Genomic DNA, 15,793 nt, shown 5'->3' on the forward strand with positions numbered 1-15,793 from the left:
GTGAGGGTTGTTTTTTGTTGACGCAATCCAGCATTTTTGTGTTAATGTAGAGAGACAAGTGGTTGTTGAATATAGTGGACGAAAGGCATGCTGTGATGGGACCAAAGGAATAAAAGGGGAGACATTATTTCGGATTATACTTTCCATATTTTGCTTGGGGTGCATAAAAGAGAAATGGGCCGACATGATCATGCTGGGTTATAAGGAGATTTGATAGGTTCCAGTATTGGCACAATGATTGCTTTTTTTTCCAAATAGAGGGAATTTTATTGTGTGTCCACGTGTGGTTGTATATTTTAGTTGGTGTGTGTGTGGTTGTATAATGGCTACAGGGCCTCGTGTTTCAGGTGGATATTTGATATTGTACGGACATGTAGAAGTGGAGTTTATGGGGGGTTTTTTGGTTTTTTTTAATCACATCTGTAAATGACAAACTTTGCAATGATGCTCCACCACCTTTCACCTTTCAATTTATTTTGACTTTTAGTGATTGACCCGTTTCTAGGAATGCTGGGTTTGTGACCGATTGAAGCTTAGTAATTGATGAGGTTGTCTGATTGCTGCTTTTTGTTTGGGATTGAAACCATCTTGAATGATTACCATTTCATGTGATGGGGGTGGGTTGTTGCACACGTTTGATATAGTCTGCCTACTCTTCATTTCATGGTCAAAGTGGCTGATTAATTTACCCCCAATCTGTTTTTGACTGTTGAGTGTGGTGATGGTGTTGTTTAAGGTACCAATTTGCTGTTGGACATGAAGGTTGAGGTTTGCCTTTTTTTTTTGAGAATCTTTCTTTGCTTAATAAATGGTTTTATTTATGTTATGAAGTTGGGATTGAAATTTAGAATGTGGCCTTTTGGGAAAGATTTTTGGATGCATTGGTTAGTATTTTGTTAAAATGGTTTTCCACTGCATCTACAAAATTGAATGCAAAGGTGTCAAAATTTACAAAAGCTTGTTCTATGTATCGTGTGAAGTTAGGCCAGTTGGCTTTGTTAAAGTTAATATATTGTGGTATTGGGAGTTGCATGATTATTAATGAATGCACGATAAACCGGAACTGACGAGGACGAACCGAGAGTGACGTCAGCGGCCTGTAGAGTGTGAGGAGCAGGAGATGCGTATAAAACCAGTTGAGCTAAAGATCCTTCGTGTGGGCTGTCGCTACTACACAACATATACGTTATTCTATTATCCTTTCGGAATGGATTTGAGGTTTGAGTCTATGTGATGATAATAGGGAGGTGATCTGACAGAAGGTGGGAGAAAATAAGAAAGGGAGAAAACCCCCAAATCCAGATATATTGACTCAGGGGATTGAATACTTGTTGATGCAAGACATTTCAGATTTTCATTTGTAATTTGTGGAAAAATTCTAAAAACATATTTCACTTTGTCATTAAGGGCTATTTTGTGGAGATCGGTGGCAAAATAAAATCTCAATTTACCTAATCTAAATTCAGGCTGCAACAACAAAATGTGAAAAAGTCATAGGGTGTGAATACTTTCTGAAAGTGCTGTATATTACTGTGAGTACCTCTAATATAACATATATATATATATATATATATATATATATATATATATATATATATATATACATACATATACATACATGCAGCGGCTTGGGATCGAAAAGGTCCTGAGTTCAAGCCCCGTTGGGCCACTGAATTAATACACCAGGGGGTTGACTCAGCCTGTCATCCTTCCGAGGTCGGCAAAACGAGTACCAGTATACTGGGCCGGTGTATACCACGGTTAAAATAGGTGTACCATATCCCTGTGTCGTAAGAGGCGACCAGGGTTGCGTCAGGAAGGGCATCCGGCGTAAAACATGTGCCAAATCACTATGCGGATCATACGGTTGATCCGCTGTGGCGACCCCTAACGGGAGCAGCCGAAAGAAGAAGTAGAAGATATATATATATATATATATATATATATATATATATATATATATATATACATACATATATATATATATATATATATATATATATATATATATATATATATATATATATATATATATATATATATATACTAGTGCGGGCCCGTAGGGGCGTGCCCATAGGTGCGTGCCAGTATATTCAGCTTCGTGCCTGCAGTATCAGGTCCCCAGCATCAATTGTGATGTCATATCAAACGAAGAAGAAGAATTGTGACGCCCCTCTCTCTCGCCCCCTCTCACCCCTCTCTCCCTTTTCTTGCTCCCCCTCTCACCCCTCTCTCCCTTTTCTTGCCCCCCTCTCACCCCCCTCTCTTGCCCTTCTCTCTCCCCCCTCCTCTCTTGCCCTTCTCTCTCCCTCACCTCTCTTGCCCTTCTCTCTCCCCCCTCCTCTCTCCCTCCCCTCTCTCGCCCTTCTCTCTCCCCCCTCCTCTCTTGCTCCCCCTCTCACCCCCCTCGCTCGCCCTTCTCTCTCCCTCCCCTCTCTCCTCCCTCTCTTGCCCCCCCATCTCGCCCTTCCTCTCTCCCCCTCCTCTCTCGCCCCCACTCTCATCCCCCCCTCTCCCGTCCCCCTCTCTCGCAGATATTGGTCGACAGATAAATGGCCGTAACTTGGGAACTGCTCATCCGATTAATATCAAAGCTCGAAAAGGCACATCCGCGGGTCCCCAGCAATATTCCTGGCAAGTTTCAATCAGATCGGACCGTCAATCGTGCAAAAAAAAAAAAGTAAAAAAAATATATAAATAAATAAATAAATAAACATTAATTGTGGCTGCATTCGTGACGTTATATCACCGTGTCTTGTCATTGGTCGACAGATAAATGGTCGTAACTTGGGAACTGCTTGTCCGATTCATATCAAACCTTGAAAAGGCACATCAGCGGGTCCCCACCAATGTTCCTGGCAAGTTTCAATCAGATCGGACCGTCAATCGCACAAAAAAAAATTGTAAATAAATAAATAAACATTAATTGTGACGTCATTCGTGATGTCATAGCACCGTGTCTTGTCATTGGTCGACAGATAAATGGTCGTAACTTGGGAACCGCTTGTCCGATTCATATCAAACCTTCAAAAGGCACATCAGCGGGTCCCCACCAATGTTCCTGGCAAGTTTCAATCAGATCGGACCGTCAATCGCGCAAAAAAAAATAGTAAATAAATAAACATTAATTGTGACGTCATTCGTGATGTCATAGCACCGTGTCTTGTCATTGGTCGACAGATAAATGGCTGCAACTTGGGAACCGCTCATCCGATTGATATCAAACCTCGAAAAGGCACATCCGCGGGTCCCCGGAAATATTCCTGGCAAGTTTCAATCCGATAGGACCGGTGATCGTCCGGTTATTAATAATTTGGGAAAAAATTGGCATGATAAGGTGAGAAGGTGGAATGACACCTTCAGCTGCCATAGATAAACTTTTTCAACACTGAAAAAGCAGTAAAATGGCCATAACGTGGGAACCGCTCATCCGATTGACATCAAACCTCGAAAAGGCACATCTGTGGTGCCCCGGCAATATTCTTGGCAAGTTTCAATCAGATCGGACCGGCGGTCGTCAAGAAACGGCGGTGGCAGGCAGACACACACACATACACACAGATTGCTGGAATCATATATATATATATATATATATATATATATATATATATATATATATATATATATATATATATATATATACACCAATAAAAGTGAGTGAGTGGAGCCTGGTGTTGGCTTCGTGGTTAGGGTGTTGGCTTGGGGTCCTAGGGTACTAAGTTCAAACCCTGTTGGGCGCTGAGTTAATACACCAGGGAGTTGACTCAGCCTGTCATCCTTCCGAGGTCGGTGAAATGAGTACCAGTGTGTACTGGTATAGGGGCACTGCTTCAGCAACACAGTTGCGCATCCAAGAAATTACAGCTACCCCAGCAGCTACGCAAGAAGGTGTGTGTGTGTGTGTGTGTGTGTGTGTGTGTGTGTGTGTGTGTGTGTGTGTGTGTGTGTGTGTGTGTGTGTGTGTGTGTGTTTCCTCCAAAACTTTAAAACCTAGCAGCCTGAAACTTTGCATGCATTCTAAAAACGAGCTCAAATGAGCTAAGATCCTCGTCCTCTTAATGATGGTCATAAAAACGAATATGACGTCATTGTGATGTATCAGGTTTGTGATAAATTATCTGTGCTAATGCCCGGCTTGATTCCCGCAAACAAAATTCAAACAGCTTGCCTAGTTTCGGAGATAATGGTATCGGCGATTTCCATTAGCGGCAATATTATGACGTTAACTTTTTTTCTAGGAAGAATTTCCAAAATCTGAGATGGTTACTGCCTGCGTGTGGGCTTTCTGCCTATACATGGCAAGTTTCACGAATATCTGATGAAAACTCTGGGTTGTGAAACAAAAAGTCAAAAAAGTCATGACGTCATAAAAATTTATATGACGTCATAGTGATGTATCATATGTGCGGTAATTCCTCTCTGCTAATGACTTGTTCGAGTCCCGCAAACGGAACTCAAAAAGCTTGCCCAGTTTCGGAGATAATTTTTGAGGCGATTTCCATTGGCGGAGATATTTTGACGTCACAACTTTTTTCTAGGAGGAATTTTCAAAATCGGAGATCGTTACTGTCTGCGCAGGGTATTTTTACATATATATGCCAAGTTTCAGGAAGTTTCGATGAAAACTGTAGGCTGTGAAACAAAAAAGTCCACAAGAAGAAGATGAAGAACAACAACGCGAGTTAGACTGAGATCCTCCACGAGGATCTAAAAACTCCAAGGAAGTGCAAGAGTGAAAATTGGGTGTTTGGGTTAATTAAAACACCCTTTTAAAGAGAATTAATGGCCTTATTTAATTGTACCCTTCATCAGGCGATCGTCAGCCACTTTGCTGTGTGGGGTCTTTAGGCATTTCCTCAGTAAATTTGCTGGGGTCTGAAGCCGCCATGTTTTTTTGGCCTGCTCGACCTTTCATCGACTTGGAACAGGCTGCAATGATTTCTTAACGATGAATTTTTTTTTTACTTTCCTCACTCATATCGAACACCTGTTCATCATAGCTACGAATCATATTTCCGCAGGGTGCTCAAGGTCTGCCAACAACCCCCTTTCTGGTAAAACTACCAAAATCACGAATCACTGCTCACCTTCACTCTTTCATTCCTCTTTTTTCCCCGCCTTTGGAATAAACTCCCACACTCTTTTCAATCCCATTCTTCCCTCCAGGCTCCAGGCCTTCAAAACAGCTGTTCACCACCACCTATCTTCCCCCATCCAAAACGACGATCTTTTCTCCCCCCATTAATCCACCCCAAACCCACCTCCTTCAAATTCTCTGCCTTCCTTCCCAAGAGTTCCCTGTCATGTAAAGTCCTGAAAGTCCCTATATGATGTCCATTTTGTTTACCCCGTGTACCCCACCCCATCTCTCTCCCTTCCACAGATCTCCGAATGAAGCTGTTCACCACTGTTTTGTGCTTCCCTCTACCACCCTTCTTGTCTCCTGCCCCCCCTTGTTTGTTGTGTGTGTGTTAGCTCTCACACCAGCCTCGACAATGTATACAAAATAAATATTTAAATAAAATAAAATATTTTTAAAATGATAAAATAAAAAAATATAAAAAACGCTGGCATGCAAAAGCAAGCATTCCACCATTCAACACTGTATATAAGGAACGGCTGGCTTGTCTAGCGATAGCAAGCTTACTGATAATGGTATAGAATTGATATCGATTACTGATTGTAACCAGGGGTATTGATGGAAGATACCCAGGGTCTGTTCAGTTACCAAGCAGCCAGCGTTCTTTGGAGTGCTTGCTTGATTGCAAAGCCACTTGGCAAGCGATCTACAAACTGATTGGTAATGAAACACACCGACACACACACACACACACACACACACACACACACGACCTGCAACCGATACACAATTGGCTGTTTGATGTCATAAGCTTTCTCTCACTGAAAGATTCCATCCATTGTGTCACTTCTGATCACGTCAAATAAATAACCCGGTTTTGACTCCCACCAACCCGTTTTTTGTCACCTCCAACTTGCCATGTATGCCATCACATGACAATTGGCCGCTGTTTTTAAATATTAATGTTTATGCACATCTTGAAACGTCTACAATGCAACATTGTTATCTTGCCAAAACGAAGTTTTTGCAAGATATGTTAGTCAGCTTGTATGTTTTTTTTTTTTTTTGTCTGTAATCACGTATAAAAAATTCTGCAGAGCACAGTTATCATCGGAAATTTTTGTAACTTCGCATATCGGAGGCCTATAGAGGTCCCTTTCAGCGCATAAAACTTTGAAGGTCAAGATCACTTTGGCGCAAATCAGGGGAGTCGACGAAACCCTTATTTTTTGAGTAATTTTGATCGGATCGTCTTCAAACTTCATGGGAATATAGTTCATGGTCTGGCGCTCAGCTGATTAATTTTTGGTGGCAATTGGCTTTGACCTTCATATGTTTTTTTTTTTTGTTTGATTTTTTTTTTTGGTCTGTAATCACGTACAAATCACTCTGCAGAGCACAGTTGTCATTGGAAATTTTTGTAACTTCGCATATCGGAGGCCTATAGAGGTCCCTTTCAGCGCATAAAATTTTGAAGGTCAAGGTCAAAGGTCAAGGTCACTTTGTCGCAAATCAGGGGAGTCGACGAAACCCTTATTTTTTGAGTAATTTTGATCGGATCGTCTTCAAACTTCATGGGAATATAGTTTATGGTCTGGCACTCAGCTGATTAATTTTTGGTGGCGAATGGCCTTGACCTTCATGGTTAGCACCTAAGGTCAAACATATTTGACCTCAAGGTCAAATTTTCAAGTTTTAGGAACCATATCGTGTAGTACCTCAAATTGAACACCTCGATGAATTGAAGTGCGTTAAACACTGGATCCGACTGGGCGGACTGAGCCTTCCACATAATAAGGGGGAGGGGGGGTAACACCGTAACCGGTGATAATTGAGGTAACACCGGTCAACGAGCGTAATATGAGATTAAGGATTCGTCACTCCTTGGGTGTCATTTTCCTGGTCTCTGTTTATGCTCCGACTGAGGCGAGTGATCTCACCGTGAAGGATGCATTCTACGCCACACTCGAGTCTGTGGTTGATCAGTGCCCCAGTTGAGATACACTTCTCGTCTTGGGGGATTTCAATGCATCGACTGGAACTCATAGGGATGGTTATGAGGTGTGTCTTGGTCCCCATGGGTCAGGAACTATGAACCAGAATAGCACTAAGTTCCTTGACCTTGCAAGAAGTCATGGACTTAAGGTGGCTGGTTCATGGTTTCAGCGCCCACAAGCTCATCGCTGGACTTGATATTCCAATGCTGGCAGTGTGGCAAAGGAGAGTGACCATGTCCTCATTGACGGTCGTTGGAGGATGATCCAGAACTGCAGGGTCTACCGGAGTGGTCAGTTCCTCAATACTGACCACAGGCTTGTTGCAGCAACTCTAAAGTTGCACCTTAAATCCTGGAGAATGGTACCATCCCAGCCTAGGCTGAATGTTGGCAAGCTCAGGGATGAGAGAGTAGCTGAGGTGTTTGCGAACAGGCTGAGTGGACACTTGGGGGGTCTGGGTGCTTTGGGGGGTCCTGAAGAGTTGTGGAGTGCCTTCAAGACCACCGTCCTTGATGTTGCCGGTGGATGTCTTGGAACTCACCGCAGGGCAAAGAAGAATTTTGTCTCTCAAGGGACACTGGATACCATTGACCAGAGTCGCAGGGCCAGGCTGAATGGCAGAGCTGAGCTGTTCAGGGAGCGGAGGCGTAAAACTGTACGTGCACTGAGGGTGGACAAGGAGGCCTATGTGCGAGGAATCTGTGAGGGGGTAGAGCATCACCTGTGGACAGGTGATTCTCATCCCGCTTACAGGGGAATTCGCGCATTGCGTTCATCCAAGCTCATCCCTCGGAGCACTGCAGTTGGAGTAGAGAGTGGTAGGCTCTTGACAGAGGAGTCTGAAGTGAAGGCCCGCTGGGCCGGTTACTTTGAGCGGTTGCACCAGGCTGATCCCCCAGCTGTCGAGTTGGACGTCAAGGGTGTTACAATCCCTGTTGCTGACCCTCGAATCAACTGTGGTCCAGCTTCGCTTGTGGAAACACTGACTGCGGTGAACCAGTTGAAACGGGGCAAAGCTCCAGGGATCTGTGGCATCCATGATGAACTTCAAGGCTGGTGAAAATGCTGCACTTGTGTCGTTGCATGCAGTTTTGTGCTCTGCCTGGAACACAGGCATCATCCCAACTGATTCGAAGAGGGGCCTTGTTGTTCCTCTCTAGAAAGGGAAGGGTGATCGCCAAAACTGCAACAACTACCGAGGCGTGACGCTGCTCTCAGTGCCGGGCAAGGTCTTTGCTCGGATAATTCTTGAAAGGGTTTGCCACCATCTGCTTGAGCACCAGCGACCAGAGCAGTCAGGCTTTACACCAAAGAGGTCAACGATTGACCGTATCCTTGCTCTTCGTGTCCTCACCGAATGCAGATGAGAGTTTCGGCAGGGGCTGCTTGCAGCCTATGTTGATCTCTGTAAAGTGTTCTATTCAGTGAATCGGGATGTCCTTTGGAGGATTCTTGGTCTTCGTGTGGTGCCACCAAAACTGATCGATCTGATGTCTGAACTCTACTCTGGTACTGAGAGTGCTGTGAAGTATGGTGGTACCATCTCTGACTTATTTCCAGTTGTTACTGGAGTTCATCAGGGGTGTGTACTGGCCCCCACACTTTTCAGCACTTGTATGGACTGGATTTTAGGGAGGATGTCGGAGAGATCAAGCTGTGGTGCATCGTTTGGGAACGTCAAGATCTCAGACCTTGATTTTGCAGATGATGCAGTCATCTTTGCGGAGACTTTAGATATCCTTTTGGGGGCCCTTGAGGTGCTGAATGAGGAGTCGGAGCTGCTGGGATTACGGGTTTCTTGGTCAAAACTAAGATCCAGGCTTTCGGTGACATCTTGGATGCTGCTGTCCTGTCTGTGTCTGTTTGTGGTGAGGATGTTGAGGTCGTGGAGAGAATCACTTACCTTGGCAGTGATATTAATGTCTCTGCTGGCTGTGAGTCAGAGGTCAATAGACGTCTGGGTCGGGCCTGGGGAGTCATGAATTCACTGGATCATGGGGTGTGGCGCTGCCGGTACCTGTGCGGGAGGACGAAAGTCCGAGTCTTCAGGTCCTTGGTACTTCCAATTTTGCTCTATGGATGTGAGACTTGGACTCTGACCAAGAATCTGAGACGGAGACTTAATTCCTTTGGTACCAGGTCTCTTCAGAGAATCCTTGGCTATCGCTGGTCGGATTTTGTGTCCAACGAGCGGTTGCCGAGAGAGACTCGGACGAGATTTGTTACCTGCATAGTCCGTGAGCGTCAGTTGCGGCTGTATGGACATGTGGCTCGTTTTCCTGACGCTGATCCTGCTCACCAGATTCTCTCAGTGAGGGGGTCTCATGAGTGGAGTAGGCCAGTGGGCCGACCACGTGCCTCGTGGTTGCAGTAGGTTGACCATCATCTCAAGGAGATGGGGATGGGCCTGGCATCTGCCTGGGGGATGGCCAGACGGAGGCCCCAAGAGTACCGGCGGAAAGTGGATGCAGCGACGCGCTGTTCTGGCACATGCTCCCATACCTGACCTGACAGGTCTCTTCGGAGAATCCTTGGCTATCGCTCGTCGGATTTTGTGTCCAACGAGCGGTTGCTGAGAGAGACTCGGATGAGATTTGTTACCTGCATCGTCCGTGAGCGTCAGTTGCGGCTGTATGGACATGTGGCTCGTTTTCCTGACGCTGACCCTGCTCACCAGATTCTCTCAGAGAGGGAGTCTCATGAGTGGAGGAAGCCAGTAGGCCGACCACATTCCTCGTGGTTGCAGCGGGTTGACCATCATCTCAAGGAGATGGGGATGGGCCAGGCATCTGCCTGGGGGATGGCCAGATGGAGGCCCCTGGAGTACCGGCGGAAAGTGGACGCAGCGACGCGCTGTTCTGGCGCATGCTCCCATACCTGACCTGGGGGTGTATCAGGGACTTGTTGATAACAGCAGACTCATGACATTCCACCTTCTTTTCATGAAGAAGCTTATTTACAGCCACATGCTTTGGAAGAGTTTAACCCTGTGTTTGGAGAAGCAAACCGGGCGGCTGAGATATGGTTGTGAGCATTTTTTGCTGGATCTCTCCAAGATTGATGCGGCATCGCTTCCTCTGTAAATGCAGAGCGTTACCAATGCCTGGCAAGCTTTGTCAGTGCGTAGAGACCAGTTCCTTTATCGCCTCAAATGTTTCTATACGAACCAATTTTCTACAACCCCCCTTTTTGCAGCTTTTCCTTCCAGGACCTTTGTAAGGTCAGGTTTTCTTTCAGTCCATACTTTCAAAGAAAAGATGGATGTCTGGTCATGAAATTTCTGCCCTTTCTGGTTTCAGGTAAATTGGATAAATCTTCAGGGCATTAAATAATCTTCGAATATAATTCAGGAGCCTTTTTGAGTCTTAGGATCCAATAAAAGTCCATGCACACACCCAGTCGAAGCTCAGCTCAGCTTACAGTCCAACTTGGTCTGGTTCCATTGTTGTAATCGGGTTTCCCAGAGTCCAGCGTTATTAGCCATATGGACTCCAGGCAGATTCAAGTGGGGTGACAAGGGCTGTGTGCCCAGGTCACGTTCAAATTCAGCCCAGCTGGAAAGAGAGTTTGCAGTTCCCACCTCTCGCCTGCAAGAGTGTGGTGTGCGCTGGGCCCCCTGACAAGGCTGTAAATTGTTGGCTCCTAACAGAACTGGGTGGTATCTCAACGGGCTGCAATGGGTATTTTGTGTCCCGTCTCTTCTTCTGGTCTTCTTCCTGTGGTGTGCTTGGGGCCCGTTAAGGCTTATTTCGATAAGGACCTCCCGGTTGTATGATGCCCGGGACATGTATTTAATTGTAAATAAAAATGTGTAGAAAATGTTATAGTGTTCCCTGTTCTCCCTTCCCCCGATTATTGAATACACACATTAATTAACAGTGTTCCATGGAGTATTCCATTCAGCACTATCAATAATAAAACTGTTTGGTTATGAATCCTATAAAAGGACAGATATGGCAGGACGGTTAGTATCCAAGCTTAAAGTTCCCCCCCAGAGTGTGATGAACTGCTCTCATCGCCAGAGTGGTTCAGTGTGGAGGATTCCAGCGTGTCACTTGATCGATCTCAGACATATAATACTAAATTGAACTAGGCAAGGGAGCGATTAGGCCCTCAATCTGGCTTGGTGTGTCTGGGCCAATTGGCTGACACAACCACCATAATAATACTGTACATTAATATTTAAAAACTTTTCATCAATATTTATTTACAGATATTGGTTGGTGAAGCCAAGTAAAAAAATCAAGATGAACCGCAGTGACACGACCAAGACAAGGAAAATAGAGGACCGCTACAGTCCTGGAAGTACAAGGAAACAAAGATGTGTCACTTTAGTGTCTCCAGATGTGAAACTTTACAGTTTCATCACAAATAAAGGATTTTTAAAAGAGGTTGGTAAGACAACATTAACTCCATACTCAAAGGTTGTCTCAACCACTACCGGACATAAATATAATGATGAGCATGATTATCACTGAGACTGTAACCAGAGGTTTACTATGAATCCAAGTAGATTGAAGCCAAGGATTGAATCATATGAGCGTTCTTGTTCATCACAAATTACCGACAGATCAGAGTGAAGGTGCTCAAGTTGATAGTTTTTGTCACTTTGTGAATGATTTTCATATATTTGACGCCACAAGAAAGGCAGTGGCATACGCTTTCTGAGGGTGTGCGAATTGGGTAAAAAAATTGTTGTATAGTATGCTTAATGATAACGTGATTGTGCATACCCCTCATTAAACTCAAAAGCGACACATGAGTAGTGGGTACATGTCAAACCGAAGCTGTTAAAAAGTATTGCAACCCAAATTATTTTATGTTCCCATTATTTTTCTGTCTGTGGAGATCCTAATGAACACTGATACCAAGGAAGTGTGGTTCTGCCTTATGGGAGATGGGTGGAGGGTGTTGGGAGGGTGGGTGCAAGGTGACATCTGGTAGCCCATAAACTAATAAAAGGAAGGAAAAATAATGCAACCCACCCCTCTTCCCACAACTTCCCAATATTCGAATCAAACTTTGCAGAAGAGAACATTTGGGCGAAAAAAAAACCGCAACACTGTTAACTCTATGTCGTTAACACAATTAAGCAGTCATAATAGTTTCACAAAGTGGAAATTTGACTCGAGTGAGGTCAAATAAACAAATAATTTGCTCAACAAAATGCAGTTGTGTATTGTCTATACATCTCTACTAATAATAATAATAATAATAAATAAATGTCAGTGCTTGTGTCTTCTCCACAACTCCAAACACTTTAAACCTAACAGCATTAAACTTTGCATGAATACCAAGAGAACACCAAGGATGTGCATGAATGAAAATTGGGTGTTTGGGTTAATTAGAATACCCCTTTTGAAAATAATCAACGGCCTTATTTAATTATCCTTCATCAAGCCTTCATCCTTGGTCAGGCCTTTGGTCAACCCACTCTCCCTTGCAGGGGTCTTAATTCACCATTTTGTTTTTTGGCCTTCTCTCTGCCTCGACTTGGAACAGGCCACAATGGTTTCTCAATGAGTTAGTTCGTCATTTAGTGAGTTATTTATTTTTCCCCACTCATATCATTGAATACATCGCTTTTGTAAGTGTTATAGTTTTCAAATTCCGAGCTTAGAGTGATTATATGCATTATCATATATATATATATATATATATATATATATATATATATATATATGTGTCCAATACACATCTGTAATTCCAGCAGTGTGTGTGTGTGTGTGTGTGTGTGTGTGTGTGTGTGTGTGTGTGTGTGTGTGTGTGTGTGTGTGTGTGTGTGTGTGTGTGTGTGTGTCCGCCGTTTCTCGACAACCGCTGGTCCGATGTAATTGAAACTTGCCAGGTATATTGCTGGGGACCTGAGGATGTGCCTTTTCAAGGTTTGATATTAATCGGACAAGTGCTTCCCAAGTTATGGCCATTTATTTACCAACCAATGACAGGAACCATTGCTGTGGCCATTTTTTTTATCAACCAATGACAGGAAGCATTGCTGCGTAGCCATGGTCGATGGGGAAGAGAAACTCAGCCGCGTTCGCCATTACGGGTTTTTTCTCTTCTCTTCTCTTTGTGTTTTTCCTTGCAAAAAGGCAAAATACGTTGGCGCTAATTGAATAATTGGTTAAAACTAATGATTTATCAAAACGTTGGCAGATCCAGCAGCCTCCGTATTCTTGCCCTGGACGGACGAGGAAACAAAGAAGAAGCGCCGTTTCTCAGCGATGTTGTTTATGAAGAGGTGCCAACGAGATAAAGGTGTGTACAATGTACATGGAGACGATTTTTATTATTATTTATTTATTGAAGAAAAATTGTTCCGAAAATAATTTATCAAAAAAAGTGCACAACTACTTTTTGTTTCCAATTGTCAAAACGCTGTGGCCTTTGGAAGTGTTGAGGAATTCAGCTCCACTCAACATGCTTGCCAACGAAATGCATCTCAATTTGGTGTTAAAAACGATTCACAACGACGGGTTTCCTTACTCATTGCTCTGCAGTCTGCATTCAACCCCTTCATTTGTCATCTCATTGATCTCATTTCATCTGTCTGTGGAGATCCTAATGAACACCGATACCAAGGAAGTGTTCTGCATTTACAGAGGAAGCGATGCCGCATCAATCTTGGAGAGATCCAGCAAAAAATGCTCACGACCATATCTCATTGATGTGTGTGTGTGTGTGTGTGTGTGTGTGTGTGTGTGTGTGTGTGCGTCTGCTGTTTCCCCGACAACCACTGGTCCGATCTAATTGAAACTTGCCAGCTATATTGCTGGGGACCTGAAGATGTGCCTTTTCAAGATTTGATATTAATCGGACAAGTGATTCCCAAGTTATGGCCATTTATTTACCAACCAATGACAGGACACGTGCTGCGTAGGCGTGGCTGATGCGCCATTTAGTTACCAATCAAAGGACACGTTGCTGCGACACGTTACCAATCACAGGACACGACACGTGGGCGTGACTGCGTAGGCCTGTGCAAGGCCGACCGACGATGACGTCACGTGCCGGTTACAATGGGGATCAATCTGTGCTTAAGTTACCGTGCCATGGTAAATGGCAGCGAATGTCATGGCAAGCAAAGACAGGGAGGTAAACTTGATTTTAATTAACTGTGTGTGTAAGTATCACAGCAGTTGTTACTTCAATGCAAGCGATAATTCGTGGAATGATGTGAACATTCCGTACGGGCACGCACTACTTTTGGATAGTGATGACTTACTGTATTCTAATAATTTCTCGATTTCTTATGCACATTTATAGATAAACACAATGCCCCAATCCAGTCGTCGTTTATGAGAACGAAGAAATGGCCTGTGTGGTTGTTTGAAAGTTTGTTTGTTTTTTGCATGTACGGCCACGCACGTATGGGCACGCGAGAGCGAAGGAACGGCCTGTGTGGTTGTTGTTTCTGGCACGCGGTTTGAAAGTTTTTTTTAATATATTTTTTGTATGTACGGCCACGTACGGACACGCACGTACAGTTGTTTCTGGCAAGCGGTTTTAAAGTATGTATATATATATATATATATATATATATTTTTTTTTTTTTTTTTTTGCACGTACAGCCACGCACGTACGGGCACGTGAAAGCGAAGGAACGGCTTGTGTGGTTGTTGTTTCTGGCACGCGGTTTGAGTTTTTTTGCTGGGGGGGGGGGGGAGGGTTTGCACGTACGGCCACGCATCTACGGGCATGCACTAGTATATATGTTGTTACGGCTGTGGAAATTCCCAAACCACCATTCAGGGCCCGTAGGTGAGATATCTTGATAGGTGCATGTGTAGTTAGCCCAAACCCGTTGTATAGAGGGAATTTATGTGATTCATCCGGGCTGCGATCCTTTGAGTTTGGCGTTTTTCTGTTCTATCTTTATTTCGAACCAACCACGTCTCAACCGCCATCACACAACAACCACGCCACCATATACGCTCCCACATCATCGCATAACCACCATTCCCAACGGCACCATAACCATCAACCCTCACCACCGAAAACCCTCCACCGCCTTCACCTCTCTCCTTCTACGGCCATTCCCGCACCACCTGTGAACACTGAACGTCGGGCTGTCTCGGGCCCGTTCGGCGATTGGTGCCGAACACACCGAGCCGCGAGCGCAAATAGCGGCCTTTCCGAGGGAAAATTTGGATCAAAAACACTATACGCCCACTTTTCCTCCGTCCAATTAGCGAGCGTGGGGCGGCTTGGCCCCGCCTCCAGGCGCGCGTGTGTGTGTGAAGTAGATATAGGCAAATTCTAGGATCAGGGGAGTTTCACGCCCCCGTTTCCTCCGACCAATGGGTGAGCGTGGCTCCGCCCCCGAGGTCATTCTGATCCGAATATTTGCATATTAGCTGCTCCTGCCAGCCTATAAGAAGGCGAGCGCAAGGCGAATGAAGGGAGTTGGGTTCTGGAGTCGGCTGAGGAGAGTGCGGAACTGAAGAGAGTCGGGTTGCAGAGAGTCGGGCGAGGGAGAGCGGTGGAACTGGAGGCAAAGGAGCTCGGGTCCGAGGCGAGAAGGACGGCGGTCGGCGACGAGGTCGTGGGACCCAAGCCAGCCAGCCATTCTCCTCCCGCAGGGCATCAACAATTCCCCCTTTCCCCCGTGCTGAGATAGTGCAAAAGGGGGCCCCGTTCCCACCCCAAACGTCGTGCCAATGAAACCCACCAAGGAGCACGGAGTCGGGGCACAGCCGCGCGGCCACATTTG

General features: G+C 44.9%; 1 protein-coding gene and 1 long non-coding RNA gene across 6 annotated transcripts in view; one reads left to right on the plus strand and one right to left on the minus strand.

The window, feature by feature from the left end:
• The window catches only part of ST3GAL5 (ST3 beta-galactoside alpha-2,3-sialyltransferase 5), a 65,862-nt gene that overhangs the window by 28,816 nt on the left and 21,253 nt on the right, over window positions 1-15,793 (minus strand). The window lies entirely within an intron of this gene.
• LOC147015722 (uncharacterized) overlaps window positions 1-15,793 on the plus strand; it is a 35,642-nt gene that overhangs the window by 690 nt on the left and 19,159 nt on the right. Inside the window, exon 2 of the long non-coding RNA XR_015049810.1 lies at window positions 13,237-13,338. This is a non-coding gene — a long non-coding RNA (uncharacterized LOC147015722). The remainder of the gene's footprint in view (window positions 1-13,236; window positions 13,339-15,793) is intronic.

Source organism: Eptatretus burgeri, chromosome 12 (assembly GCF_056783735.1).
Source record: "Eptatretus burgeri isolate ZD-2024b chromosome 12, Ebu_testis_v1, whole genome shotgun sequence".
NCBI classification, from domain to species: Eukaryota; Metazoa; Chordata; class Myxini; order Myxiniformes; family Myxinidae; genus Eptatretus; species Eptatretus burgeri.